Raw genomic sequence first — 17,014 nt, forward strand, 5'->3', positions numbered from 1 at the left:
CACGCCTAAACTTAAGGTCGCCACAAGATCTTTGGCCAGCGTTTGGTTCAGCATCCAGCTTCGGTATGCCACAGCCACGGAATCATCTCGCCACAAATTTTCTTCCCAAAAAGTGTGGCGGACGTTGGCGGACGTTTTTGCCGCCGCAGCCCGTCGTGGCGCGCCGCAACCCACAAAAAATCACTGCAGTAGAAATATCCCGAGGCCCAGTCCACACTCATCCTTCTCCGAGAGAAAATGGCGCTCTCCGCTGCCCCAGTCTGCCGCCTTCGCCGCGCGTAGGGTCCGCTGTCGCTTAGCGTAGGAGCCACGCTCGCCGCATCCAAGGGCCGGCGAGGCCGTCGCCCGTGCTGCCTGCACTGCACCCTGCGTAGGGGCCACTCTTGCTGCGCTGAAGGGCCGCCGCCGCCGCTCCTACTGTGCGTGTCCAAGGGCCATTGCCGCTTGGGTCTTCTTCCACGCAGGTTGAGTTTTCTAGTTTCTCATCTTGTACTACCTCTGTCTGCTAGCTTTTCTGTTCCCCCATCGTTGTACTTGTTAATCTATATTTCTGATTTGTGTAGAAGAAATCACTGAAGCAGCTGAAGATTCATCCATCCCGTGGTGTTGGGTGATGCGTAGCAATCAATCCCTGCAGCTGAAGAAAGTTCAGGCACGGCAACATCTAGGCAGAGAAGATAATTCTATTTTTCCCCTTTGCCAGATTTTTTCTTCTATATTTTTTAATTCCATTATTTATGTATGGACATTTGACATTTTTCTGTGATTAGTAGAATCCAGTAAAAAATTATTGTTCATTCTGCTAACTTTCCATAAGCAAGGGTCGCTACTAATTTCATTTTTTTTTGTGAATGTATGTTTTAGATGGGTCAAAGAAAATTATACTTGCAATATTACTTGGAGTACTGCCATTCTTCCCTTTGAAAACACAAGTAAAAATTGTGATGGTTTGTTGCGCTCTTCATAATTGGATCTTACACTTTGGCTAGGCTAGTTGCTTCTTTTGTAAATAGTTCAAGCGTGGATCAATTTGGCTGGGTTGTACTGATCCATGCTTGGCTAGTTGCTGGTTTTATAATTACTATTGTAATCTGAATCTCCTAGGCTTAAATCTTCTATATATGTTATTCTATGGAAAATGGGTGTGATCTTACTGTGACAATGAGGTTTTTTTCATTTATTTGTGGCCGCAAACCAAACAGATACCACAACATTTTGCCATACTTTTGTGGTAGTAATCCAAACAGCTGCCACACTTATTTTGCCAAATCTTAGTCACTAACCAAACATCCTGTTTTTGCCACAGTTTGTGGCTTGCCACACTTATGGCTGCTACTTAAGAATTAAGATTAGGCATGGCAATGTGTGGCTGGCATCCAGTCGCGCGGCCGGGACACAGCAGCCGCCAGCCAGCGAGCTTTCAGGGCCCACAGCTTGCAGCAAGGTAGGCCTTGTTTAGTTTTCAAAAAAGTTTGTAAAATTTTATATTATATCAAATTTTACGACACATGTATATAGTATTAAATATAAATAAAAATAATTATTTATATATTTTATCTGTAATTTACGAGATAAATTTTTTAAACTTTGTTAATCAATAATTAAATAATATTTATTAAATACAAACAATAATGTTACCGTATCTATTTTATTAAAAAATTTAGAAACTAAACAAAGCCCAAGTGTAAAGTCAGTCCAAGCAAGCTCAACCGATCGTGCGAGAATTTCGTTACGCATGTGACGCGACGCGTGCCACAGCCTTTTCCTTTCGCTGTGAGGCCTTGCTTAGGGTTTAGAGTTTAGTTTACTCTGAAAACTAAAAAGTTTTCAAGATTCCTCGTCACATCAAATCTTGTGGCACATGCATGAAACATTAAATATAGATGAAAATAAAAACTAATTACACAGTTTAGCTGTAAATCACAAGACGAATCTTTTAATCTTAGTTAGTCCATGATTAGATAATATTTAACACAAACAAACGAAAGTACTACAGTACCGAAAATTTTTCAGTTTTCGGAACTAAACAAGAGTGGGAATGGCCGAATGGTTGACTTGACGCCTGGCCGTCGAGCGGCGACGACGAGCTTTTAGGCTCTGATCAAAAAAATTCGGGTTTTACATTAGATATATTGGAAGGATATTGGAAGAGGTTTTTTGAAATTAATAAAAAAACAAATTACATAACTAAGACAAATCTATTAAGCATAATTAATCTATCATTAGCACATGTGGGTTACTATAGCACTTAAGGCTAATCATGGAATAACTAGGTTTAAAAGATTCGTCTCGTGATTTTTAACCAAACTGTGTAATTAGTTTATTTTTTATCTATATTTAATGTTACATGCATGTGTCCAAAAATTCGATGGGATAGATGGAAATTTTTTAGGTGGAAAACTAAACAGCGCCTTAGTGGCCGAGACAGGGCGACGAGACAAAGGCCTGGTTTAGTTACAAAATATTGTCTAATTATAAACTAAGTAGATTTAAAAATTTCGTCTCATAAATTATAAACAAACTGTATAATGAATTATTTTTATTTATATTTAATGTTTCATACATATACTGTAAGATTTGATGTGATGGAAAATTTTAAAAAAATTGTAAAATTTTTAGAAAGCAAACAAAGTCAAAATGTGCAGCTGTCAGGTGTCACTTTCTTGGAGAAAACAGAAAAGCGTGTGGAAAAACAGCGTGAGAGCAAGCTGCGACGACGACGACTACCGACGACATGACGGTTAAGGCGGGGCGAAGTTCCCTGTTCGATTGGAACAATTTTCAAAGCACAGTTTTTTTTTGAGAAAATCAACACATAGTGTGTTTGGAACAAGTAATAATATAAGACCTTGTTTAGTTCACCCTGAAAACCAAAAAGTTTTCAAGATTTCCCGTCACATCGAATCTTGTGGCACATGCATGAAACATTAAATATAGACAAAAATAAAAACTAATTACACAGTTTAGCTGTAAATCACGAGACGAATCTTTTGATCCTAGTTAGTCTATGATTGGATAATATTTATCACAAACAAACGAAAGTGCTACACTACCGAAAACTTTTCACTTTTCGGAACTGGGCCTTGTTTAGTCCGACCTGAAAACCAAAAAGTTTTCAAGATTCTCCGTCACATCGAACCCTGTGGTACATGCATGAAACATTAAATATAGACGAAAACAAAAACTAATTACACAATTTAGCTGGAAATCACGAGACGAATCTTTTGATCCTGGTTAGTTCATGATTGGATAATATTTGTCATAAACAAACGAAAGTGCTACAGTACCGAAAACTTTTCACTTTTCGGAACTAAACAAGGCGTAAGTGTGTTTGCAACAAGCAATAATATACCGGTTCCGGCCCATCCATGGAAAACTTGAGCTTAGGCTTGACGGCCGATATCGCCATATTGGCCTGGGCAAAATATTCAGTCTAAATTTTAGTGTAATCATGAAAATCTTTTGCAAAACTATACTTAATTTTTTTTAAAAAAAAGTAAAATTATGTACACTAATAGTATATATGTAGATGTGCATTATCACAAAATTTGAGCAACTTTCATTTGCATATATGCTAGAGGACAAAAATTCATTTCTATATCCTCACTACTAGATTTATATTAAGGCCTTGTTTAGTTCCGAAAAGTGAAAACTTTTCGGTACTGTAGCACTTTCGTTTGTTTGTGACAAATATTATCCAATCATGGACTAACTAGGATCAAAAGATTCGTCTCGTGATTTACAGCTAAACTGTGTAATTAGTTTTTATTTTCGTGTATATTTAATGTTTCATGCATGTGTTATAAGATTCGATGTGACGGGGAATCTTGAAAATTTTTTGGTTTTCAGAGTGAACTAAACAAGGCCTATGTGTACACACATATGAATCCAGTGGTGGTGGTGCTGCATACCCTCAAGGGCACATTTAACTTTGTGACCATAGTTCTTTCAAAACATTTATGAACATAGAACAACAGCAAAACCTCCTTTCTTTGTTTTTGTTCTGACTTTGGGCATGTTCACGGTTCGTCAACATTGCAGGATCAGAAAAGGCTAGGCTGCACCTATGAGGGTTAAGGGTTCGGTTGCAGTGTTCGATGGCATCCAAAACCAGAAAATTGACAGATCGAACCCAAGACAACGATCTCAAAGAAAGAGGTTGGGAAAGAATGTAGAACGGAAGTTAAGCTGACACAAAATAAAAAAACGAAGGTGTGTAATCTCAGGCAAAGCCGAAAGCAGCCTCCATCGTACAAGTACATAATATGCTCATAGAATAGCACAAAGGTGATGAAGGGGTCATCAACTCATCATCATATCGTTAATCATTATATTGCCGGCGGCGTTTCCTATATATCCTACCAGCTCCGGCCGATCTTGCGGTGGTGCGGCGTTGCCGGCGGCGCTGGTGGCGGCGGGGGAGCACCGGGGTGTCTGCTGCACTCGGGCTCAGGGTCGGGGCACATGTGGTGCACAGTGCCTCCTCGAGGTGACGGCGGCGCCCAGCCGTCATGCCCTCCATCTGGCTGAGCAACTGCACGGTGCACATATCAATGCATTATGGCCTCCATCATCAACAGAAATTCTTAGTGAAGTTACAGTAAGTACTGCTCCTAATTGGACATGATATATACATACAACGTAACATACCGTCGGCCTCCGAGCAGTCGACGATGACGGAACAAGAGACGATGACAGCCAGGATGACCGTCATCACATACACGAAGCGAAGACAAGAACACCTCTTCCTCGTCATGGTGTGGTCAGAAGTGGTGGTGTATAGGTATCAGTATAGCAAGGTATGGATGTGCTGGCAACTCCACCTGTTCAGTTTGCCTTGGTCTGTCTTCTACGACCTACAGTCTCGTCTTTTATATACTACTGATCACTTAGGGCCTTGTTTAGTTCCGAAAAGTAAACTGTGTAATTAGTTTTTGTTTTCGTTTATATTTAATGTTTCATGCATGTGCCACAAGATTCGATGTGACGGAGAATCTTGAAAGCTTTTTGATTTTTAGGGTGAACTAAACAAGGCCTAGGTCTTGTTCAGTTCCCAAAATTTTGAGTTTTTGGCACTATAGCACTTTTGTTTTTATTTAACAAATATTATCCAATTATGAACTAACTAAGCTCAAAAGATTTATCTCGCCATTTACAGGCAAACTGTCTAATTAGTTTTTATTTTCATCTATATTTAATGTTTCATGCATGTGCCACAAGATTCGATGTGACGAGGAATCTTGAAATTTTTTGGAAACTAAACAAGGCCTTAGACTATAATAACTAGTAGATAATAATAAAAAACCCTAGTACATTTAAACATACAGAGTAATAGTACTCTAAACTTTAGTCTGGCTTAAACTATCCAAGGTTAGTACGTTGAGTTGCTTGCGTTTTGCTACTATCTGCTAGCCGTTGATCTTGACCTATTACTCTATTAGATCTTAATAACAAATCACATTGACCCTATCCCCGGAAAGGATGGCCTTCTCCTTATCTGAAATTTTTTTTAGTACCGTAGCATTTTCATTTTTATTTGGTAATTATTATCTAATCATAGACTAAATAGATTTAAAAGATTCGTCTCGTAAATTACAAACAAACTGTATAATTAGTTATTCATTTTATTTATATTTAATGCTACATATATATGCCGTAAGATTGGATGTGTTAAAAAAAATTGGATTTTGAGTGGAACTAAACAAGGCCTTAATTGTTAGTACAATACTTCACTAAACGTAGGAAGCAAGCAGCGAGCGCCAGGACCAGTCAAACACTCAAACCTAATTGTCAAACTTTTGAGAACCAAGTAACCAACCACCCAAAAAAAGCACTGCAATCCCAATCCCTTACTATAGATGCATCTGTCTGCTACGCGACATGTAATGCATCCAGCTTGGTAAGTTTGTTTATATTATTCGCCCCACTAAACTTTTCTTTTTCAGAAAAAAAAACTTTTGATCAGACCAAACCGCGTACATATACAATTGGGGACCGTGATGTGCTCCAGTAGACAACCGTCTCGCCCGTTCATTACAAAATTGTGCCACGTACGGTTGAAAATGTCTAGGCAAGGACACGTCTCCACTGCAACAATTAGTCTTCTTCATTTGGTTAATAAGTTGATAAAAAAATTTAGTTTCGGATACTATAGCATTTTCATTTGTATTGATAAATATAGTCCAATCATGAACTAACTAGGCTTAAAAGATTTATCTCACAAATTACAGGTAAACTATATAATTAGTTTTTATTTTCGTTTATATTTAATGCTTTATATATGGCATAAGATTTAATGTGATGAAGAACTTTGAAATTTTTAAGTACTTTTTGTGAACTAAACAAAGCCTAATTTATGGCAGAAAATATTGTTCACTGATTTCTGTTAAATGGCTGACAAATTCGTTTGATAAGTTTAAGCCAACAATGGAACACATACGCGGAACCGAGAAAACCATTCCTTAATGCCACGACCACGAGCCTACAACGCCCGCCGCAAAGCGCTTCAACACTCTGCTCAGGGCAGTCCCAATGGGACATTAATAGTAGTTTCTATCTATCTTAATTACATTGATAGCTAAGCAAATTGCTGATGTGGCAATCAAATTAATGTGGAGAGAGATCGTAAATCAAAGAAACCGTTTCTTCTCTAAGACTCGGTGTCGACTCGTGAATCAAGACGTCAAGAAACTAGCAAAACACTGTTGGGAGGACTCTACTCGTTTCTATCGTCTTCTTTCTCGATCCTGTGTGCCACCGCCGCCTCGCAAGATCCCCACGCACGCTCTCCACCCGCGCTCACTGCTCCGGCGCTTGGTGGTCCACACTCACTCGCTGCTCCGGCAGCCGGCGCTTGCTGCTCCTCGGTTGTTTGCTGCTCCCTGCTCACACTCGCTGCTCCTGCGCTCGCTGCTCCCCGCTCGCTCGTTGCTCCTGCGCTTGCTGCTCCGACGCTCGCTACCGCTGCGCTTGCTGCTCCTCGCTCGTTGCCGCCGTGCTCGTTGCCGCCGCATGCGTCCGCAATATGCTAGTTGCTTTCACTTTTTCCTGACGCAGACCTTGGCTTTCTCTTTTACTGGAGCAAAAGGACTCCATTACTGGTGTTGGTGTGAAACACTATATTTTGCTACACGCTGCTGAGTGTCACAAAGAGATAGTACAGTTACTTGCCACAGCCTTTCTTATCTACCTTGCATTTATGTTTTTCTTTATATAAATACTGCTATAGAAACTATAGGTTGTGAGATATAGTTTCTATAAAGTATTAATTACTTTTTCTTCTCTTGGAAACTATGTCTACAAACTAACTATTGGACTGCCCTAACAGCCTCAGCAAGACCTGCGGACAGGTCCGGCGCCGGATGGTGGACACCGTCGTCGCCGACATGTACGTATGCCTGGCGGCCAACTACACAATGCACGATACGCTAAGGCCCTGTTTAGTTCCCTACCCAAAATTTTTTCATCCATCCCATCGAATCTTTGGACACATGCATGGAACATTAAATGTAGATAAAAAAATAAACTAATTACACAATTTAGTTAAGAATCGCGAGACGAATCTTTTAAGCCTAGTTACTCCATGATTAGCCTTAAGTGCTACAGTAACCCACATATGCTAATGACAGATTAATTATGCTTAATAAATTTGTCTTGCAGTTTCCTGACGAGCTATGTAATTTGTTTTTTTATTAGTTTCTAAAAACCTCTCCCGACATCCTTCCGACACATCCGATGTGACACCCAAAAAATTTTCGTTCACAATCTAAACAGGCCCTAATTTTTCAGCCAACCACACAATGAAAAGGCGACGTACGGAGGCATCAGAGCATTAATTGACAGAACCCAAGACAACGATCTGAGAGAAATAGGGTGGGAAAGTTTGAAGTTCGGCAATTAAGCTGATACTAAAGCGAAGGTGTGTCTTAGGCAAAGCCGAAAGAGGTAAGCAGCATCGATCGTATTAAGGTCTCAGTGGAGTTTCACATCACTGTTTTGTTCTAAGACTCCTAATTTCTAAGACTCCTAATTTCATCCTATGAAACTTTTTGTCTTATCTCTCTATGTTGCATCAATTTATTTAATGTCTATGAAACTATCATGAATCTTCATTGAGACTGGCCTAATTCACTACTAAAAAAACTTAACCGAGGCGGATATTTTTTATTATCCAAGGCGGTCAAAGACTCCCAAGCTTGTTCTTGAGCCCACTAGCGAGCTCGTTCCTAAGCCCACTAGCTAGATCTGGTGACGCAAGACGCTGTCGTCAGCTCCATGCTGGCCTCCTCCTCACCTCCTTGCCAGATCCACTGGCCCCTGCTCCCCACCTGTTGGTCGCCTCTACGCCAAGCTCCTCCTCACCTTCATGCCAGATCTGGATGCCGCTTGTTAGGGAAGAGGGAGAGGGAGGGGTGCTACTTGTCGGCTCTAGATCTGCAAAGAGAGAGGGAACATGGAAGAGTGAGAAGATAAAGAGAGGAAGATAGGGAGTTGACTACCTCGAGTGCCGCCCAACCTCGCGATTGCCCGTCCCCGCGCTGCCTCACCGGCCATGACCATCTGGCCCCTCGCCACCGTGTCACCCGGTCGCGACCGCCTAGCCCCGCGTAGCCGTGTCGCCCGGCCGCATCCGACTGGCCTTGCGCGCGCCAGGCCACCTTGCGCCAGAGAGGAAGAGGCGGGAGGAGCCGTTAAGGGAGGGCGGAAGGGAGGAAGAGGTAGAGGGAGAGGCAAGTGAGGTAGATGGCGGGTCGAGTGAGGTGAGGAAGGGGCGTAGTGCGGGATGGGGAGGGCGAGGTGAGGCGAGCGCGACTCGGAGTTGGGGGGAATGGCTCGGGAGTGGCAATAATAAAACCCTACAGTCCAATATATATATAGTCAACATGTATTGGACCAAGATGAGCTGCCTGATGGGCCATTATTTACGGAGGCGGACCTCGCAACATAACCAACTTCAAAAATAGATTTATGGAAGCGGTTGTATAAGATGACCATCTTATAAAATAAACTAATTTTGGAGGCGCTTGTCTTAATACGACCGTCTCGGTAAATCGATTTTGTGAGGTGGTTGTTTGTGACCGTCATGGTTAATAAAAGATGACCTAATCGATTAATCTCAGACATTAACCGAGGCGGTTGAATTGCTTGCCCACCTCCGAGCCCTTTTTTGAAATGTCTCACAATAGTTTTTCTTAGTAGTGATTCTAAAAATAATTGAAATATAGTGTTTTATGGTCCGCGTTCTTTCCCATATTTATATGAATTAAGTGTTCGGACATGATGCAGAGTCCGATCCCAGACGAATTGAATATGTGATATGATCATTGATAAATTTTTAAATCTCATGTATCCGTTCGAATTAAAATAACATGTATAGTACAGAGTTAGAATTTCAGATAAATTGAAATGCATGAAATGATCGCTAAATAGATTTTTGAAGCCGCAAGTCATCTGGTTTTGTTTCTTTTTGAAGCAGCAAGTCATCTAGTTAATCACACAAGATGAAGGGTTGCATCACATGGGCTATGTTTGTATTATAGTATTGGACTGTTCTTTGCAGTCTGCACCTATGGGCCGGGAGCTGGTGCAACCAAGCATCTCTTTTTGAGACGAAGGCCCGCCCAATCATGGGCCACTCAATAGTCTTTCCACTTTTATTTAATTTTTTTAGATCCGTTTACCTTTTTTGCAAAATAATTGGTCAAATAAAAATTGACCAATTACCATGATGAGATTTAGAGGGTGTTTAGGACTGCTCCGCTCCACGTTTTTCAGCCAAACGGTTTCAGCTCCATGCACTCAGTTCGAGGAAAAAGGGTGGAGTTGTGAGAGCACCTAAAGAGGTACTCCACAAACTCCAGTTTTTTGTGAAGCTGCTCCATGGTGGAGTTTATGGAGCAGAGTTTGTAGAGCAGTCCCAAACACCCCCTTAGAGATATCCATTTCGACCAGCGACCTATCTCTTTCCTGTGCAGCACATCTAATAAGAAATAATAACTTTTCCATATGAATTAGGATAGAGATAAATTTATATGTAATAAAAATTATAAAGCTCAATGAGAAAGTGGTGGTAGTCTACTTTCTTGAGTGCTATACAATTTTCATATAAAATTTATCTTCATCTAAGTCTATATGAAAAGTTACGGTTTTCCAAAAAAAAATGCTATGTAGAACCGGGATATCTCGTCTTTTGAAATGGCGAGATTAAAGTGTCGTCAATCCAGTTGGTAGGACAATTGTATTTTTGCTAAAAAAGAATAAAAAACTGCCATAAAAGATTTTATTTAATAACTGGCTTTAGTTCTAAGCTGATTTTAACATGGTCTTTATCATATTTGCTTGTCGTAATAAATCAGTAAACAGTACTTTCAGCCATTATCAAAATTCTTTGGCGGATCCTTCATTTGCTGACTATAGTTACGTGTCTCAGCCTATACCATCCAAACTCAATTCATGGTGGGACGTACTCCTACACATGCACAAATTGAAGTACAGTACACAACACGATAAGCGGTGAAGCATCGTCAATGCATCACCAGTTCACCACCAATAATATACTCTACGATCAATTGATGCCACTACCCGCCGATCTTCCGGTGCGGTGCGAAAGCCGGTGCAGCTGTGGCGGTGACGGGACATCCTATTCCTCTACACACCGGCGCTGGCGGGACATCACATGCGTGCATGGTGCCACCTTGTGGCGCCGGCGGCGCCTCTCCCTGATGGCCTCCGTCCAGATGAGCTGCAGTTGCATCGGCAAGCATGGGTTTTCCATCGTCAATTTGTCATCATCAACAACTTCTAATAAATTTCATAGCTAAAGCCTTGTTTGGTTGGGCATAGTAAACTTTACCACATATCACATCGAATATATAGACATATACATAGAGTACTAAATATATATTATTTATAAAACTAAAAACACGGCTAGAAGTAATTTTATTTGTGAGACAAATCTTTTGAGTCTAATTAGTCCATGATTGGAAACTAATTGTAAAATAAAACGAAAATGCTACAGTATTTGTTAAACTTTAACAACCCCAAAGATCGAGCTCATCTGTTTAGTTCTTAGAAATTCTGCAAAAAATTTTAAGATTCTCCGTCACATCAAATTTTATGACACATGATGAAGTATTAAATATAGATAAAAATAACTAATTACACAGTTTACATGTAATTTGTGAGATGAATCTTTTGAGCATAGTTAATCCATAATCAGAAAATAATTGTCAAATACAAACGAAAGTGATACAATAGTCATTTTATATTTTTTTTTTGTTACTAAACAGTTTGAATATAGAAGAGCAGCAAAGTAATCATTGCGTACCAGAGGCTGATTGGGCGTCCGACGAGCAGCGGATGAAGGAGCAAGACATGGCGATGGCCAGTGTCATCGCTACCGCGTAGTACGTCACTGGTAACGAAGAGAGGCAACGAGACAACTTCTTCATGGTTCAAAGTAACCAAAATATCAGGAGCCCAGGGGAGTTTGGAATTGGATGGTAGGGGCTCCTTCTCTTCGGCTTCTCCTGCCTATTAATAAGACCTTGGGAGTACCGGAGCAACTCAACTCCAATAATGGACGATGGACGACCACCGGAGATCGAGAGTAAATGCAGTCAAAGGATGTGAGTGTTGTTTATTTGGCTGATAAGTTATAGTTGAAAGTATAATTCTAATTTATTGTAAGAGAAAAATATTATTAAATGAATGTCATATTCGATAGATAACTCAATAGAAAGACTGGTTGATTCAGCCTTCGGCATGCAGCCAGGCAGACAACTAACCTGCTGCTACCTGGTACTCTTCCACTATTCCACTGTCGATCACAAGTTGTTGTTATTGACTTGTCACTCACAATGCAGACTCTATCATAGAGTCTAAAATTATTTATTACCTCGAACGATGTGGATTTGGAGTCTAAATAAGACTTGGAGTCTTATTTTTTCTACCTCTTTCTTCAATAAATATGCTGCCACATCAGCAAAATACCATAAATAATATGTAATTAAGTGTCTTGGACTCTGTGATAGAGTCTTGCATTGTGAGTGCAATAATTATTTACTTTAATTACTGGTATGTTTAATTGCGAACTCATGATATCTAAACGTTGTCAAAAATTAAAGTAAATAATTGTTGTTCGTCAGGCCTTGTTTAGTTTCGAAAAAATTCCAAAATTCGCTATTGTAGCACTTTCGTTTTTATTTGTCCAATCATGAACTAACTAGGATCAAAAGATTCGTCTCACGATTTACAGACAAACTGTGTAATTAGTTGTTGTTTTCGTCTATATTTAATTCTTTATGCATGTGCTGGAAGATTCGATGTGACGAAGAATCTTGAAAATTTTTTAGATTTCGGGGTGAACTAAACAAGGCCGCACTGGAGCAGTACAAAGTGTACAGTAGATTGATATTGATGGTCTCCGCTACCATTCGAAGCAAGTCTAGTCAATGCACACATCCGGCCACGGCCAGCCCAAGTTTTTGACTCTTTCGCTCGTCGTCTGGCACTAATTGGCGTGGTCGCCTTCTGAACTATAACGCCTTGTCTAGTTCACTCAAAAAAAAATTCAAGTTCTTATTACATTGAATCTTGCTGTACATGTATAGAGAATTAAATATAAATAAAAATAAAAAAATTATTTATACAGTTTGTCTGTAAATTGTAAGATAAATCTTTTGAGTCCAGTTAGTCCAAAATTAGACAATAATTACCAAATAAAAACGAAAGTGATACATTACCCAAAACCAAAAAAATTTCGAAACTTTCATGCAGCTCAGGGCATGATGGCTCGGCCTAAAACATTGTATTTTAGCTTGATACAAGCACGGCAAGGCCGGGTGAGGAGCGGACTTGGGCTGTCTTGGCCCGATACCCTAGAGGTGCGCAAGGACGTAGGCGCGCAGCCCCCTCAAAGCAGCCCCACACTCTTGGTCACGGCCTCACGGGTCACTCAGCTCTCCTCTCCTCCTTCCCACTCCTCTTCTCACCTCGCATACACAGGGTCGCAGGCTTGCAGCTTGAGCTTCCCTCTCGCGGCCTCGCCCCTTCCCCACGCGCAGCGGCGTCTCCCTCGTGCACGACCGTCTTAATCCCGCATGTGGCATCCTAGTTAGATTCGAGTAGCAACGGGTAGATTCAAGGGAGCCAACAACTGCATCCTATCCCTCCTCTATGCCTCGCCACGCGACACCACCTCTAGGGTGAGCGCGCCATCGGCCGGATCTGCCTCGGGGTGAGCGTGTCGGCGGCCGCTGCCGCCTCCCGTTGCCGCCCTGCTTCTTGCTCTCTCCTTTCCTCTCTGTGTGGGTCTCGGGCCAGCTTATCTTATTTAATTTTTTTTATACAAAAAATAAAATAAATAAATCATTATAAAAATATATCTAACAATAAAATAAGTCATGAAAAATAAATAATATAAATTAATTTTTTAAATAAGACGAACGGTTAAACAAGAATCATAAAAGTCAAAGAAATACAATTACTTGTGGAGTACATCTAAAAACCAAAAAAAAATCAAGATTTTTTGTCACATTAAATCTTATAGCTTGTCACATCAAATCTTATAGCACATGTATAAAGTAATAAATATAGACGAAATCTATCATTAGCACATGTAAGTTACTGTAGCGCTTAAGGCTAGTTATAGACTAACTAGGCTTAAAAGATTCATGTCGTGATTTTCAACTAAACTATATAATTAGGCCTTGTTTAGTTCACCCAAAAATCAACAACTTTTCAAGATTCCCTGTCACATCGAATCTCATGAAGCATTAAATATAGTCGAAACCAAAACTAACTAAACAGTTTGTATAATCGCGAGATAAATCTTTTGAGTTTAATTAATCCATGATTGGATAATATTTATCAAATAAAAACGAAATGCTACAGTACCCAAAACTAAAAGAAATAAAAACTAGACAAGACCTAAGTTTATTTTTTATCTATATTTAATACTCAGAAAAAAGGAGTTAAAGACATTAGCAGAATTAAGAAACTGGCGTTAAATAAAAGGAAAAAACGAACAAGAGGGCACGGGGTTTCGAACGCCGGTGTCGAGCGTGGAGAGACTCCCTAGAACCTGGGAATCAAAGGCGCGCTGCGAAAAGCTGGGAATGGGAACCGGTAAAAGGCAGCCACATTGACAAGTGCGAATTGTAAAGTGCGAGCGACGGTGACTAAGAGCATCTCCAACGACTTGTTAAAATTCACTTATCAAATCTTGAGTTATAGCAACTTGCTAATTTGTTTAGCAAAAGAAAAAAGGATGTGTCTCCAATAAGTTGCTATTCTCACTTGGTAAAAATAGAGGATGACAGATGGGACCCGCTCACTTGGTAAAAGAATATATGTCTCCAACAAGTTGCGCTCGGGATAGAAATTTGGGATAGCAACTTGACAAATCTCGACAGTAGAAACCTCTGGATAGCAACTTGGGAAATTTAGCAAGTTGAGATAAGGAGTTGTTGGAGGAAGATTTTTATGTTTTTAGCAAATTTAGTAGGATAGTATGTTGAAATACCAAGTTGTTGGAGATGCTCTAAGTGATGTTTGGTTGCTAACCATAGTTTACCATAACTAACTTTTGACAAGTGTGGCAAGCTATAAAAAATATGGCTAACAAATTAGTTGCCAAACTTTATCATGGCTAAAGAAATCTAGCCACACTTTGTAACTATGTGACATGTGGAGCCCAAAAGGATCATGCCTAAACTTAATTGTCAACCAAACACTTGTCAACTTGGTCAAACTTGCCTAAAATAAAGTGTGACAAACTGTGGCTAGCAACCAAACAACTACGCGCGCATGCCGTTGCGGTGATGTTCATTCGTGGAGGAGGCTTCGGCGTGGGCGTGTGAGATGGGAGGAATGAGGAGGTTGACACACCCGATCTTGGTCATTGGATTTGAGTAAGCAAGGAGAGAGAAAGTTTGAACTAAATCTAGACAATTTATTTTAATGATATTAGATTGTTTTTTTAGGTACACTTTCTGAGTGGATAGAGGGGAAAGTTTTTAGCGGGGGCATAATCTTTTAAAACTAGTTAGTCTATAATTATATAATAATTACGAAATAAAAATAAAAATATTATAATATCCAAAACAAAAAAAATTAAGAACTAAACAAGGCCTTTTTCGAGGCCCCGCCGCGACCAAACTGCCCCTGGTGCCCAAGCGACCGGGGCCTTGTCTATATGCCAAAAGTTTTTGCAAATTTTTTCAGGATTTTCAATACATTAAATCTCATAGTATATATATAGGCATTTAAATGATATATATATATAATTAATTAATAGTATAGTTTGCTTCTAATCTACGAGGCAAATCTTTTAAGTTTAGTTATTTTATAATCAGACAATATTTATAAACCAAAATACTACCGTATCCATTTTGTAAAAATAGGCCTTGTTTAGTTATAAACTTTTTTGCAAAATGAACATTGTACTATTTTGTTTGTATTTGATAAATTGTACAATCATGGACTAACTAGGTTCAACAGATCTGTCTCGTAAATTACAAGTAAATTACGCAATAAATTACTTTTATCTATATTTAATACTTCATGCATATGCTGCAAGTTTTGATGTAACGAAGAATCTTGAAAAAAATTATAAATTTTTTAGGAACTAAACATGGCCTTAGTTAACTAGGTAAAAGGTTTTTTCTGGTATTGTAGCACTTTCGTTTGTATTTGACAACTATTATCCAACTATTGACTAAATAGGCTCAAAAGATTGTGAAACATGTATGTACCACAAGAATTGATGTGATTTGGAATCTTAAAAAATTTGAAAAATACCTTGTTTAGTTTCATCCAAAACCTAAAAACTTTTTAAGATTCTTTGTCACATCGAATTTTATAACACATGCATAGAGCATTAAATATAAATAAAAAATAATTAATTGTATGAGACAAATCTTTTGAACCTAGTTATCTGTAATTGAATAATAATTGTCAAATATAAATAAAAATGTTAATCCAAAAAGTTTTTTATATCTAAACGAGACCTAACTTTGTTTATTTATCAAAAATTTCCAAGATTCAACGTCACATTGTATATTTGCATGCATACATAGAGAATTAAATATAGATAAAAATAACTAATTATATAGTTTACCTGTAATTTATAAAATAAATTTTTTAAACCTAGTTAATCTATAATTAAATAATAATTACAGTTAAACTGTGTAATTAGTTTTTATTTATATTTATATTTAATGTTTCATACATATGACGAAAGATTTGATGTGACAGCAAAATTTTAAAAACTTTTTAGTTTTCTATCGGATGTGATCGTCCTGAAATTTTACATCCGCCGGTAATTATGGAAACTCGTGAAATTATGTACGGTGTAATTAGTTTTCTCTGTCCGAACCGTGAAAGAGGCTGTCCAGCCATGGAAACTCGTCGCGTCTGCCAACCACGCTATATGACGGGACGGGACGGCTCGCTCGGGAGACGATCGATGGACTGCAGGCACATGAACGTGACATGTGACAGCGTGGTCAGTACTACTGGCGCAAGCAAAACGGCGGTTGTCTGCCACCCGGCGCGGCAGCCATGCATGAGCCAGTGGGTCCCCGGGAGCAATAGTTTCTTTTTTTTTAGACAAGAAGAGCAATAGTTTCTTTGGCTCCAGGCCGTTTCACACGGAGCTAAGGTACAGCCTGCTGGACGATTTGCTGGCTGGAGAGCAATAGTTTCTTTTGAGTTTTTGAATATTTTTGAGTTTTGAACACGGAGCAATAGTTTCATTTGAGTTTTGAATATTTTTTCCGTCACGTCAAATCATATATGAAACATTAAATATAAATAAAAATAATAACTAATTGCATTATTCGTCACTAGTTTATGAGATAAGTTTTTTAAACCTAATTAATTCATAATTAGACAAAATTATCAAATACAAATAAAAGTGATACAATAGCCAAAAACCTAATATTTACACCAAATAGGCAATCGGCTAAAATAAATTCCTAAATGGTTTATTTTTCTTAGAATAATAATGAAG

At 39.1% G+C, this 17,014-nt stretch overlaps 1 long non-coding RNA gene across 3 annotated transcripts; it reads left to right on the plus strand.

Moving 5' to 3' along the window:
- On the plus strand, positions 86 to 11,813 carry LOC110433296. 3 transcript variants are annotated; one of them, XR_002450666.1, is made up of 6 exons: positions 86 to 464; positions 564 to 1,444; positions 4,042 to 4,799; positions 7,328 to 7,387; positions 7,789 to 7,944; positions 11,289 to 11,813. It is a non-coding gene; the product is annotated as an uncharacterized LOC110433296 (long non-coding RNA). The 3 variants fall into 3 exon arrangements; XR_002450667.1 differs by lacking the exons at positions 7,328 to 7,387; positions 7,789 to 7,944; positions 11,289 to 11,813 and having other exon boundaries at positions 4,042 to 4,600; positions 4,668 to 4,781; XR_002450665.1 differs by lacking the exons at positions 7,328 to 7,387; positions 7,789 to 7,944; positions 11,289 to 11,813 and having other exon boundaries at positions 4,042 to 4,212; positions 4,366 to 4,453.

Source organism: Sorghum bicolor, chromosome 3 (assembly GCF_000003195.3).
Source record: "Sorghum bicolor cultivar BTx623 chromosome 3, Sorghum_bicolor_NCBIv3, whole genome shotgun sequence".
NCBI lineage: Eukaryota > Viridiplantae > Streptophyta > Magnoliopsida > Poales > Poaceae > Sorghum > Sorghum bicolor.